This window comes from Eriocheir sinensis, chromosome 44, assembly GCF_024679095.1.
Source record: "Eriocheir sinensis breed Jianghai 21 chromosome 44, ASM2467909v1, whole genome shotgun sequence".
NCBI lineage: Eukaryota > Metazoa > Arthropoda > Malacostraca > Decapoda > Varunidae > Eriocheir > Eriocheir sinensis.
The window spans coordinates 14,800,289-14,812,433 of record NC_066552.1 but is presented as its reverse complement, the minus strand read 5'-3'; the positions used below and the strand labels follow the sequence as shown (position 1 = coordinate 14,812,433).

Genomic DNA, 12,145 nt, shown 5'->3' with positions numbered 1-12,145 from the left:
ACCAGATGTAAGAGGGACCTACATGGAAAGCCACCCGACACCATGCACTGTGCTCAAATCACTTTATAGACTGGAACAACGGGCCGTCACCATCGCATCCTGATCCAGAGTTGTTCGGCTACAATCAATGGAGGCCGAAAAACAACGCTGGTGCCATCAGTGGGCTTGGAGCACGAACACCAGCGGCTGACAGAGGCGATCAAGAACCACTAACCCAGTCACTGCCCTCTTCACCTCTGCCCCTGCCTTGCCAGTCAACATTGACTTCATAAAGGAAACTGACGAAGAAGTACAAACTGATGTCCATATTGAAGTCGAGACATGGGCTCACAATGCATCAGTTCAAGGTATGTTACTATACCATGCAGTTTTAGTGTTGATTTGAACATCTTTTATGGTAAATTTATGGCACAAATTTACAAGTGGGTTGCTTTACATCAGATTAGGTTTATTATCCCTTTTAGAAGGTCTAGAATGTAGAAATCGTGTAAGAAATAACTTATTACGTGAGTTTTGTCTGAAATTGTGTTATTCTATAAATCGGTGCCATGTAGCCGACTTGAAAACATTCACCACTTGTACCTACACTGATGAATGAAGTAATTGCCTGCATTTCTTTACCTAAGCATAGCAAACTTACTAGAGTAATGGAAAAAAACTTAAGCATTGCCAAGGAAGCCAAATTAGTGTTTATTTACTTTAAAACAGCTCATTCACTTTAGAATTTCAGGTTAATCATTACTGTTTCAACTTGTAAAAGTTTATTACTATTTTATAAGTTGGAAACATGTGTAGCTGACAGGATTGTAGAAGTTGAAAGTATTAATTACTCTAAGATATTTCCTTCTATAAAATGACATTCACAAATCATTCCTGAAACATGTAAGAATTACTCTAGTCGAGGGGGGCAGAGGCCGTAAGTTAAGGGTTTTAGTTTAATTGCTCTGCCTGAGCTAGCAGCAGGCTGTGTGCTCCTATATGTGACATTGTGTAGAAATGTCTTTGAATGATACATATATCTGAACTTTATATTTTATTTTCCCACAGTTGATGCTGAACAGTTTCTCCAGATAGAGGTAGTGCCGGAACCACAGGATCACACCTATTCAGCATCAGCCATTGCTACTACTTCAGCAGCTGAGCCCAAGGATGTTGGAGTACAAGTTGAAAGGGTTAGTTATATATACATATATAAACAAGTAAAACGCCTCAGAAGGCGATGTAAGTGCGAAGCCGAAACACACACACACACACACACACACACATACACACACAATACACATACAGAGAGAGAGAGAGAGCCAGCCAGCGCGTTTTATCTTGTCATAGCGGCTTGCCCTGCCGTGTATAAAATCTTATATTTTTCAAAGGCCTATATCTCAAAATTTTGAGTGAACGGAAAGGCGACGCTATACACCATTAGATAGATAATTTCATTGCGCTTCTTTTGGTATGTGTCACTTTCGCTGAGGCAAAAAGGAAGTTGGAGTAAATTAAGGAAAACTGTTGAAAGTTATATATATATATATATATATATATATATATATATATATATATATATATATATATATATATATATATATATATATTATATAATTTTTTATGCTTTTCAGGAGGCAGATCTAACAGAAGCACCTACTGATCAGAGAGCCCGGACCAGAGGAAGGATTCTTGCTAGTGACAAGAGTGTTCAGCGCTATACAGGTCTTCCTAACAAAAGTGTTTTGATTTCTATTTATCAGACCATTAAAAAGAGAGTAAAAACAATTAATTACTGGAAAGGGCCAAAAAGCATAAAGGAAAATTTAAAGAAAGGGGCACGTGGCCGTAAGAAAATACTAGATACTTTTGATGAGTATTTAATTACACTTGTGTACATCCGTCAAGGTTTTCCGGGCTGGTTTTTAGGCGACTTATTTGCAGTCTCACAAGCTTCAGTTTCATGCATCACTAATACCTGGATAAATGTATTGTATGAGGTACTGCAACCGTGGCTATTGTGGCCTTCAGCTCAGCAAGTTAGGGACAACCTTCCTGATTGGTATCCAGTAAAGTATGCAGATACAAGGGTAATTTTGGATTGCACAGAGATTTATATCAACAAACCAGCAAACTGCTCTGCTCAAGCAATGACATACTCCATGTATAAGCATCACAACACTGCCAAAGTTCTTGTTGGCATAACACCAACAGGAATTATTACATTTGTGTCAACTCCATATGGTGGTAACACATCTGATAGGCACATTGCAGAGGTTGAACTGATAGACAAAATTGAACCAGGAGATGCTGTCATGGTGGATAGAGGGTTCAATATTGGAGACCTACTGCTGCAACGTGGTGCAAAACTGCACATGCCACCCTTAACTCGCAAGAAAGAGGATGGTTCAGGAAGGGCACTAAATGCACAAGAAAGAATCAGAACAAGGGAGGTTGCTTCATTGAGGGTGCATGTTGAACGTGCTATTGAAAGAATGAAGAATTTCAAAATTTTATCAGGACAGCTCGATAATAAGCTTTGGCCCCTTTTGCATCAAATTTCAGTAATAGTTGCTGTTTTCTGCAATTTAATGCCCTCTCTGTGCAACTAAATGTTGACACAAATGTCAATGTTCATGTCTATATTTACAAATATCATTATATACTTAAGGGCTCTGAATTCACATAATTATGTAATGTTATGGTACACTATTTTGTTTATGAATTTGGATTAGGTTTATCGGATATGAATAAGTCAATGAAGGTGTGAATAAAACTACTTTTGTTTCCAGATATTTTATTACATCATCTGAGATTCATCATATAAAGTTACATGCTCTGTGTGTGTGTGTGTGTGTGTGTGTGTGTGTGTGTGTGTGTGTGTGTTTGTTTGTTTGTTTGTGTGACAGCAATCTTCTTTGCCCCCAAAGGGCAAGTAAGGTACCCAAAGAAATCTTAAACATGAACAAATACAAATCTCATACAAAACAATTTTTCGTATCACCACAGTCCATAAATAAATGGGAGAGAGAGAGAGAGAGAGAGAGAGAGAGAGAGAGAGAGAGAGAGAGAGAGAGAGAGAGAGAGAGAGAGAGAGAGAGAGAGAGAGAGAGAGAGAGAGAGAGAAAAGCATGGAACAGTATCTTGTCAGTTCCCTCTAAATAAGTTCTTCATCCCCGCAATTTTGGCATTACAAATTTTTCATGAAAAATTAAACTTTTTTGCACCTCTCTATTAAACCTCTCCTCATCAAAGCAAATTCTTTGAATGGTTAGGTGTGGTGTTGCTTTTGTGAAAATAATGAAGTCACACCAGGAATAGTTGCGGCACCTAGCTGTGTTTGTATTTGAGTATACCACTGAGACTCTTCCTTCAATGTAACTTTATTCTTTTCTCCTATTTTTATATGGTAAGAGCCATCCCTAGCAATATCTTCTCCAGTCATGGTTTGAAATTGAAGTTTAAAAGGGCACTTAATTTCTAAAATCCCAGTTCCACAGCACCTACATGAAACAATACCATCTGGGCTGGCTCGTATGAGGGGGCAATTTTTACTGATGATAAGACCTGAACGTTTTACTTTGAAACCATTATGCTTCTTACGCATTTGAGTCTCGTAAAGTTTTCTTGCAAGTGCCTCATACTTTAGCCCATAAGAAGTGGCACTATTCCCTATAAAGGAAGACTCCCCCATAATTCCTTTTACTATGTAATTATCAGGATCATTCTTTTTATATCTGGCAGCTTTGTGTATCACACTTGCAGTTATTGCCCCCACTCTCTGTTGTTTCCATATGGGACACAAATGTTGTCGCTTGGTTTTTTCAAAAATTTCTGAAATAACTGTATTAGTATACTTACTCTTTAAAAAATTGATGAAACTTTCACCTTGATTGTCCTGTGAAAAGAAACATTTTGCTAATCCTGTAATAGAGGGTAAAGAGGAGGCTGGTCTTCCTGGAACAATACCCCACAGTGCTGCATCCGGTACATGCTGGAGAGTGGTTGCAATGTCATTTGCAACTTTGTCGGGAGTATAAGGGGAATATAACTCTGATATTGCCTTATAACTACCAGAACTATAAGGTTTTTGAGTACTGGATCTGCTGTTCCCTGCACCTGTGCTGTAAAATTAATGTAAGAGATGTTAGAAAACAATATATATGGAGTGAACAGCAGTCAAAAGGCAGCCTGCTTGCCTCAAAGAAACATTCATTCCTGTTCTCAACTATACCCACCCACAAATCTGCTGCACTACATCTACATTCCTGTCTTCAGTAATACCAAACCACTCACATTTGTTGAAGCACATTAACTCTTGTTCTCTGCCACATCCACCCACACACCTAACTCAGGAAATTAAACACTCCCGTCCTCATTTCAATCTACCTGTTTCTTTGTATTCTAAGAAATTTTCATTTAACAAAGAATGAAGAAGGCAATTTTATTGTGAAAAATTTAGAAAGATGGTTATAAGATTAACCGTATAATTTGGGATTTTTTTTATGGAGAGTGGAAAGAATAGAAAGAAGCTAGAAGTGGAGGATTGTTAAAGATTTGTAAAGTATGAGTAGGATTATAGAAACCAAATCCAGCTAAATGTATAAACAAATTAAAAGAAAACCTGCATAAGAGTAGACATGGAGGCAAGACATGGTGAGTGTAGCTCTAGGTGACATGTTATTATTGTCCTTGGGTGTCAAACTGTTTTCTACAAAATGTATTGCACCTACCTGCTCGCAATGGTGACAAGGTTAAAGTTACACTTATTTTGCCTGCGAGGCTTGTCCCAGGTGCAAGTCACGTCTGTGCAGGTACGCTGTGCACTTCCCGGCTGCACCCACAACGCTGCACAAAATCTGATACGGCGAAGATGAATGCAAAGACGTGCTTGCATCCCCCATCATCTCTATAATAGAATAATAGATTTGTCTTTACTAATGTATCTAGAATCAAGTCAAAGTTAGCTTAGCCAGCTTTTTTTAAATAATATGAATCACAAACAACCAATTATGAAATTAAAAAATCAAGTTTAGATAATAAACATTATTCTTTTTCATGCAGCTAGAAGCTATTATCCTCTCTAATAAACTAATAAATTGGAGGATCAAGGATAACAGAAATATACTGTCTTTTTTCCATGACCCTGATGCTTCCTTGCATCAGGCCAACTCGTAAACATATGAGAAATTGATCCGTTGTGAGATAAATAACTTTCTCACTCAACCGGGATTTGAATTCCCGACCTCCGGCTTACCAGGCCAGCACTCTATGCATCTCGCTAAAGAGCTACCACACAGTGAAAGGCTGTAGGCATGCTTATCTGCCACTCTGGGGCATCACAAAAATGTATAGGTTAGGCTGATAACCATTAATGGGAGGTAAAGCGGTGCATGTTATACTTATGTATAACGACGATGAAAAAAAATATAGGTAAATGAACAGGGCAAAGCATCAAGATACTATAAAAATTATTGAAAAAATACTAAACTACTACTTACCCTATACACTGGCAGCCAGCTGCATGGATGTCACCATTAGAAGAGGCAAACATCCAAACTTGGTAAGGGGTCTCATTCTGGTTGGTTTGGCGCACACAGGTACCTTTAATGCACGACACATCATAATCCAGCTTTTTTACTTGAACATGCTGGATGTGTCTCTCCTGATAAAGCTGGTAGCCACATTCCTTTTCATAGGCTTGGATGCGTTCTGCTGGCCATCCCTGTTTTAAGACCAGATACATGAGTACATGGGCTTGAGTAATATAGGGCATTGTACTCAAGTCCTCCTGCCACTCAGTGAGAGTCCTTGGATCTGGAAGCAAGACTTGTGTCCCAGATAATTTAATAGATCTCCTCTGTGTGTGATCATCTTCCTTCAGAGGCAGGACATCTTCCACTAAATGAGGTTGCTGCAGTGCCATCAGTACCATGTCCTTCAACTGGCTTTTGCCATACCCAGAACATGGTATGCCTTTCGACTTTAAAAACGTTTTTAACGTCTGCACTGTCCATTTGCTGATGTCAGCACTGACCTCCATGACCTCGGGACTGCTTGAGTGTCAGCTGGTGTGCTTTAGGGGGCTAGTTCGGTCGTGGATTGGAACCTGGAAGAGTACACAGGTAACATTAGGGCTTGTGACCAGGTTCTCCACTGTTGGTCTCCAAAGACCCATGCAAGATGTTGAATGAAAGAGAAATAAGGATATGTGACCACAGTTTATATATAGAATTACATTGGGACCTACTGAAGAGTTCACGGTACTATTAATGAGTGCCACTGGACCTACGATAACAGCCTAGTAAGAGGAAGTTAAGTTTACGTACCTGGGGTTTGATATCAGCAAAAATGAAACAGCAAGTGAAGAGCAGCAATACAGGTAAGGTACAGCAAGTAGAACGCGTCCAGTCTAGTCCAGTAGTAGGCGTGGGATAAGCCTTTGCGTACGATTTGTTATTGTTTTGGTGGTACGGTGGACAATCTCATCCTTGTTATTAAATACCATTAATGGTAAAAAAAAAAAGTATTTGTCGGTTTTGTGTAAATAAATTATCTTATAAAAATGTATATTAAGAAAAAAATAATCAAACATTGAGTTAAACTCTTCAATACATAAAATAATAATTTGTCCCGGGAAAACAGACAGTCCAAGGAGACAGGATATGTTTTTACAATGATTTTCATTATTTTAGTCTTTATGTCATATATTAATGTGTGGGAATGTTGTAATAATTCTATATTTCAGTTTAATGACAACAAAATGTACATAGAAAAATGAGATCAAGTTCTCCCCATTTTCTCTGAAAAATTATTTTATCTGGTGAATCTGGCAGCTCAAACTGATTTAGTGATTTGCGCCATTACAGCATCTTTGTTAATTTCTAGAACATATTTAGTAAAATGACATGATCTGCTTGAGTGTAAAAGGTTGAGGCCTGTGGACAATCATTATGGCCATTGGTTATCCTTGGAGGTGGGTGGTGGGCCATGGACAAGTATATTGTATGAAAAATGGGCAACGAGCACAGTAAGTTTGGGAACCACTGCTACATAACAACAATGTATAAGGGCAGATTATGAATGTTTCTTACTATTACTAGAAATATGAACTAAGACATTTCACAAAGTTAGTAAAAACTGTTCTTACATAATTTGAGTAACAAATTAAATGCAGATTATGATTATATGGTAAAAGATGGATATTAATATATTTTGCAGTGTTTCGCAGAACACAGAAATTTGTAAATCATGGGATTGTTATTAATGACAGTATATTAATATTTACATATGTCTTAAACTAGGAGTTATAGGTAACATGAAAAGGTAATGGAAGAAAAAAGAAATCATAATGAAAAGAAATTTAAATGATTGAATTTGAAACTTTCAGCCTTAACAATATTTAATGCATAACCTTTATTACTTTCCTATTCTTTTTGCTAGATTTACGTACTTTTTCTTTGTTCTTCCATTTTAAATTAGAGAAAATCTTAAGCCTTATATATATGAGGTAAATGGTGCTGACTAGCTGAGTGGAGCACAACTGCAGAGGCGTTATAAATGTATGATTACTTAATCGTGACAGCAAGTTCTTTGATACATTTGTGCTCAACATGGCTCTTTCAATTGAATTTCTTACAATGTACTCTACTTCTTTGCAATGCTGCAAACAGGTGGCTGACGGTATAGTAAGTCCCCCAAATGGGGACTCAGAGTTATTCTCTGCTTTCAAATGACAAAAAAGTTTGTTAATGTTATCTGAATCCTGTTTGGTATCAAGCAAATGCTCCCTGCAAATACTACAGTCATGAAACTTTAAGAACTTCTTGCAAGTCCAACCAACTACATACATCAGTCCATTTACCTCTGCCACAGGCAAGTTATCCTCAAAGATGTCCTCTGAGTCAGATTCTAATTCTAATGGGGGAGCAGGGCAATCAGTTTCACAGTCTGAGGTTACATCTAAAAGCAATGACTCATCTCGTTCACAATTACCTGAAACTGGAACCTGGAGAAGATCGTTATTAACAACTGATCTCAAAGCTTTACTGAAACAATAAACAGTTGGATGGTCATTGCTTCCACCTCTAAGCCTCAGTTTGCCAAACAAATTCTCTAGACAGTCCTGGTTTAGTCTACGGGTGAGGAGGAACTTCACTTCATACTCTTGAAGGTCTGACCACAAGGCTTGAAGTGCTGCCAAGTTGATGAGCCAGCCGTCTATACAGTAAATCTGTACACGAGGTGGTGTGCAAATTTCAAATGACTTTATGTAATCTGTAATTTCCCTGATGAATCCCATATGACATGATTTAGAACTAACCCCTCTTAAAAGTTTCTTGTAATGACAAGGCCGAATACTGTTGAAACAATCAAATAATTCATCCACCTTCTGTACAAATTCAGCTGTATGCTCGGCTTCCTGTGGCAGCAAACCTGCGACGGAATGCATGTATATGCCGGCTGCCACAGTCCCACTCATCACCTGGGCAGCAAGATTGACCCTCATCTTTGAAAAGCCTTCTTCACACATGTGACGTTTACTTAATTTTGGAGCAAGCCTGATTTTTTGTTCATGATCTTTTGTAAAGAAATTTTTAATATGATCCCATGAAATTACATTACCCCCTATCTTGATATTATACTTTAAAAGAGTGTTCCTGAGGCTTTTCAACAGATGAGGCGCATCATAGAAGAAATGTATCCTCTCACCATTCAGCTCAAAAGAGGGTTTTTCGGGAGACATGCCAAGAGTCTGAAACAGGGAACGGTGAGCACCTTCTTGGTCACAAACAGTAAACATTACTTTCATCCCTGTTTCTTGAACTTTACTGATAGACGCTTCAAACAGCTCTTGCAACCTACTAGTGGTAATCCCTCCCGAGTAAAAAAAAGTAACCCAAGACCATTTTCCAGTTTTTAATAAGACCCTTTACCATGAAAACAAGTGCATGATTCGCCAATTTGAGACTCTTGCCGTGTTCACCAAAATCCTCTCTGCCGATTACAGTGTCAGTGGCCTTGTCAAAATGAAGAGATTCCTTTAAGCTCATTGCGTCAAACACAATGCCACAAAGAATCTCTTCTTTTGGCAAGGCCTCTGCCTTATTCTTAAGGACTGTCAGAGTAGACTTGCTCCAGCCAGTATGTAAAGGTATCTTTCGCAACCATGAATGCAAAGTAGAAACAGAAGGAAGACGGAAAATTGAACGAAGAAATCTGTAAGCTTTAGGACTATGATGAAATGTGGCTAGAGCAAATCTCCTCCTGCACCCCATACCTTACTCCTGTCTTACTTTTTACAGCATTCATAATCTGCCCTTTTACTAAGTCTAGAAGTGTCCCACCTAAATACTTTTCCATCTTAGAAATCAATTGGGCTGGTGTTTTCACCAGGTTACGTGATAGTGTTAAGTTTTTCTTCCTTAAACGGTACAGTTGGTTCTGCAGGAGTTTCACTTGGTTACCTGTTGATAAAATTATTTCATTAATACCAACGTCAGAAATATAAGACCTGAGAAATTGATCTAAAATTGATTACTTCTGCCAATGTGAGACATTACAATTACTAAAAACTAGGATTTTGCTATTGCCATGATTATAGTGAACATAGTTATAACATCTCGGGAACAGAAAATATCTTGAAGTTTATAAGGTGTTACTTTAATTTGAAAGGCAGATTGTAACATTATTGAATCTAGTTCTTATGTATTGCTTTCCATAGATAATATATATGTGGATTTTAAGAAATTACAAACAAGACATGTCCTCCAAGTTTACACTTGCGTTTCCTGCAGAACTTTGGAACCACATGCACCTGTTGCTCGCCAGCCAATGTTTGATTTCCTGAAAAATTCATGTCTATCATTAATGGTGCATGCCATGAAGACCCACAATCATAACAAAAGCTTAACATAAAATCATAATAGTTGCAGAACCAATAATTAAAAAAGCAACAAAATAAAAAGGTAGTGCTGCAATACATTTACTAACATCATCTTTATCCCTCCATAAAAGTAAGTGCAAACATCATTAATGCAATGATTACCAATTCCTTCTTCAGCTTATTGCTGACCTTGAGAGAAAACTTACTTGTTTAAAGTTAGTATCATATTTCATGTATATAATATTTTAGTATGATCGGCAGAAGGGATACTTTACTTAGAAGAACATTCCCTAGCAGAGATGAGTTATGCTGCAATTTATGTGAGAAACAAACACCCATCCTTTAAATATCCGTTCCTTTGTTAGCAAATTTCATTTGTAAAATTAATGAAAAGAAAAACAAAACATTACCTCCACTAAGGTTCTCAGAGGTGTCTTGGATGCCTGGCACAGGTGAGGATGTGTGCTGCATTCACATTTTCAGGTGGTGTTACTGGGGCAGGTGGTGCTTCAGGGACAGGTGGTGTGTGGAGTGTCAGTTGCTGACCACCATGATCCCATTCCTCTCTGTAATCTTAGTTATAATATTAGCAAAGACAGTAATTACTATGTAACTGGTAGAAATACACCACATTCTTATTGCTGATCTTATCATATGTATGTATACACACACATATATATATATATATATATATATATATATATATATATATATATATATATATATATATATATATATATATATATATATATATATATATATATATATATATATATATATATATATATATATACATATATATATATATATATATATATATATATATATATATATATATATATATATATATATATATATATATATATATATATATATATATATCTATATATAAATATGGGCCGTACCATAATATCTACTACCCTTGCCTTATCCTACTCTGTCTATAGTTATACATTGAGGGAAAGGAGATTGTCCTGAAAAAGGAATATTAAAAATCATGGCCCAACAAGTAAACTGCAAGGTAACAGTCCCGTAGAGAACACTCACGCAATCGCCTACACTCCCTTGCTTTGGAAATAAACAAAAGTCAAGATTGAGATCTATAGTTTTGGGTGCAGTAATGATGTTTAAGAGAGATGTTCACCAAAGGTATGCAAAATTCATAATATTTTACTGTTATTAGACAATGTTAAGTAATGCACCGGTAACATGTCATGTGGAAGGATGTTAAAAATACCTTGAGTTATATGTGAGTTTGGAATTGTTAACGAAACTCTTCCTTTGTCCTCTGTTTCATGCACATACTGGCACTTAGGGCTTATAGGGATAACAAGATGGACAGTACTTTGGGTGATGCCAAATTATGTGAATAGAGCAAATCTATAACAAAAAAGTTGTCCTTGTTACATTTACCTTCCACACGATCTTCACAAGACACAAATCTTGGGGCCTCATTGTTGTTAGTTTCCGTGAACATGCTTAGTTGTTCCTCGACAGTCATTGTCCCGGACAGCACCCCAAACGTTGCAGTATCGTAATCTGTAGGCATTGAGTATTATATTATAATCTTTCATAAACATCCGCAGTCATAGACGAAGAAGTGCAGAGGGTTGCGAATGTCCGCAGGGATAATAGACAATCAAACCATTGTGGAAAAGAATTACATGGATAAAGCATGCAGAGTGAAATTAAATATTAAATATTAAATAATGTTGAAAATTGTCAAGAACATTTATAAGCTCACCATAGGTATCACAAGGCAGCACTCCTGAGGAAATTGTCTCGTCGATACTGTCATGAGTGGTTGTTGTCCCTGGGCATTCTGTGAAATATATAAAAAAAAAATTAGGCTCTCTAAAAAAAAAATTACTTATGCAATTCAGCAGTTAATATCAACTTTTCTACTCAGTATACCATGAATGGAACCTTACATGTAATAGGTCAAGGTAAAACAAATTATAACTTACCATATTCAAGAGTGACCACATCTGAGGCGGGTGCAGGAACAGCGGGAGGCCTCTCAGTGTTAACTGAAAATAAAATATGTGAATATAATCATAATGTGCAAATCATGAGGTGCTCTGTATGTGTGTGTGTGTGTGTGTGTGTGTGTGTGTGTGTGTGTGTTACAAAAATAAGTAAATATGACTTTTTTTCACAACAAATTGAAATTAACAAAATTAATCTCACTGATATTAGATTCTTACCTGTGTGCGTTTCTCGGTGTGGGTGTTCTTCACTAGCATTGAAGGGACGAGGTATTGCCGTGCTGAGAAGCCT

At 37.1% G+C, this 12,145-nt stretch overlaps 2 long non-coding RNA genes across 2 annotated transcripts; one reads left to right on the top strand and one right to left on the bottom strand.

Moving 5' to 3' along the window:
• Positions 1-234: 234 nt before the first annotated feature.
• LOC126980656 (uncharacterized) lies at positions 235-3,087 on the top strand. Its single transcript, XR_007733446.1, has 3 exons — positions 235-347; positions 1,048-1,172; positions 1,614-3,087. It is a non-coding gene; the product is annotated as an uncharacterized LOC126980656 (long non-coding RNA).
• Positions 3,088-4,818: 1,731 nt separating this feature from the next.
• LOC126980655 (uncharacterized) lies at positions 4,819-6,450 on the bottom strand. Its single transcript, XR_007733445.1, has 3 exons — positions 6,309-6,450; positions 5,481-6,088; positions 4,819-4,888 (listed from the first exon to the last, which is right to left on the bottom strand). It is a non-coding gene; the product is annotated as an uncharacterized LOC126980655 (long non-coding RNA).
• Between the last annotated feature and the right edge of the window lie 5,695 nt (positions 6,451-12,145).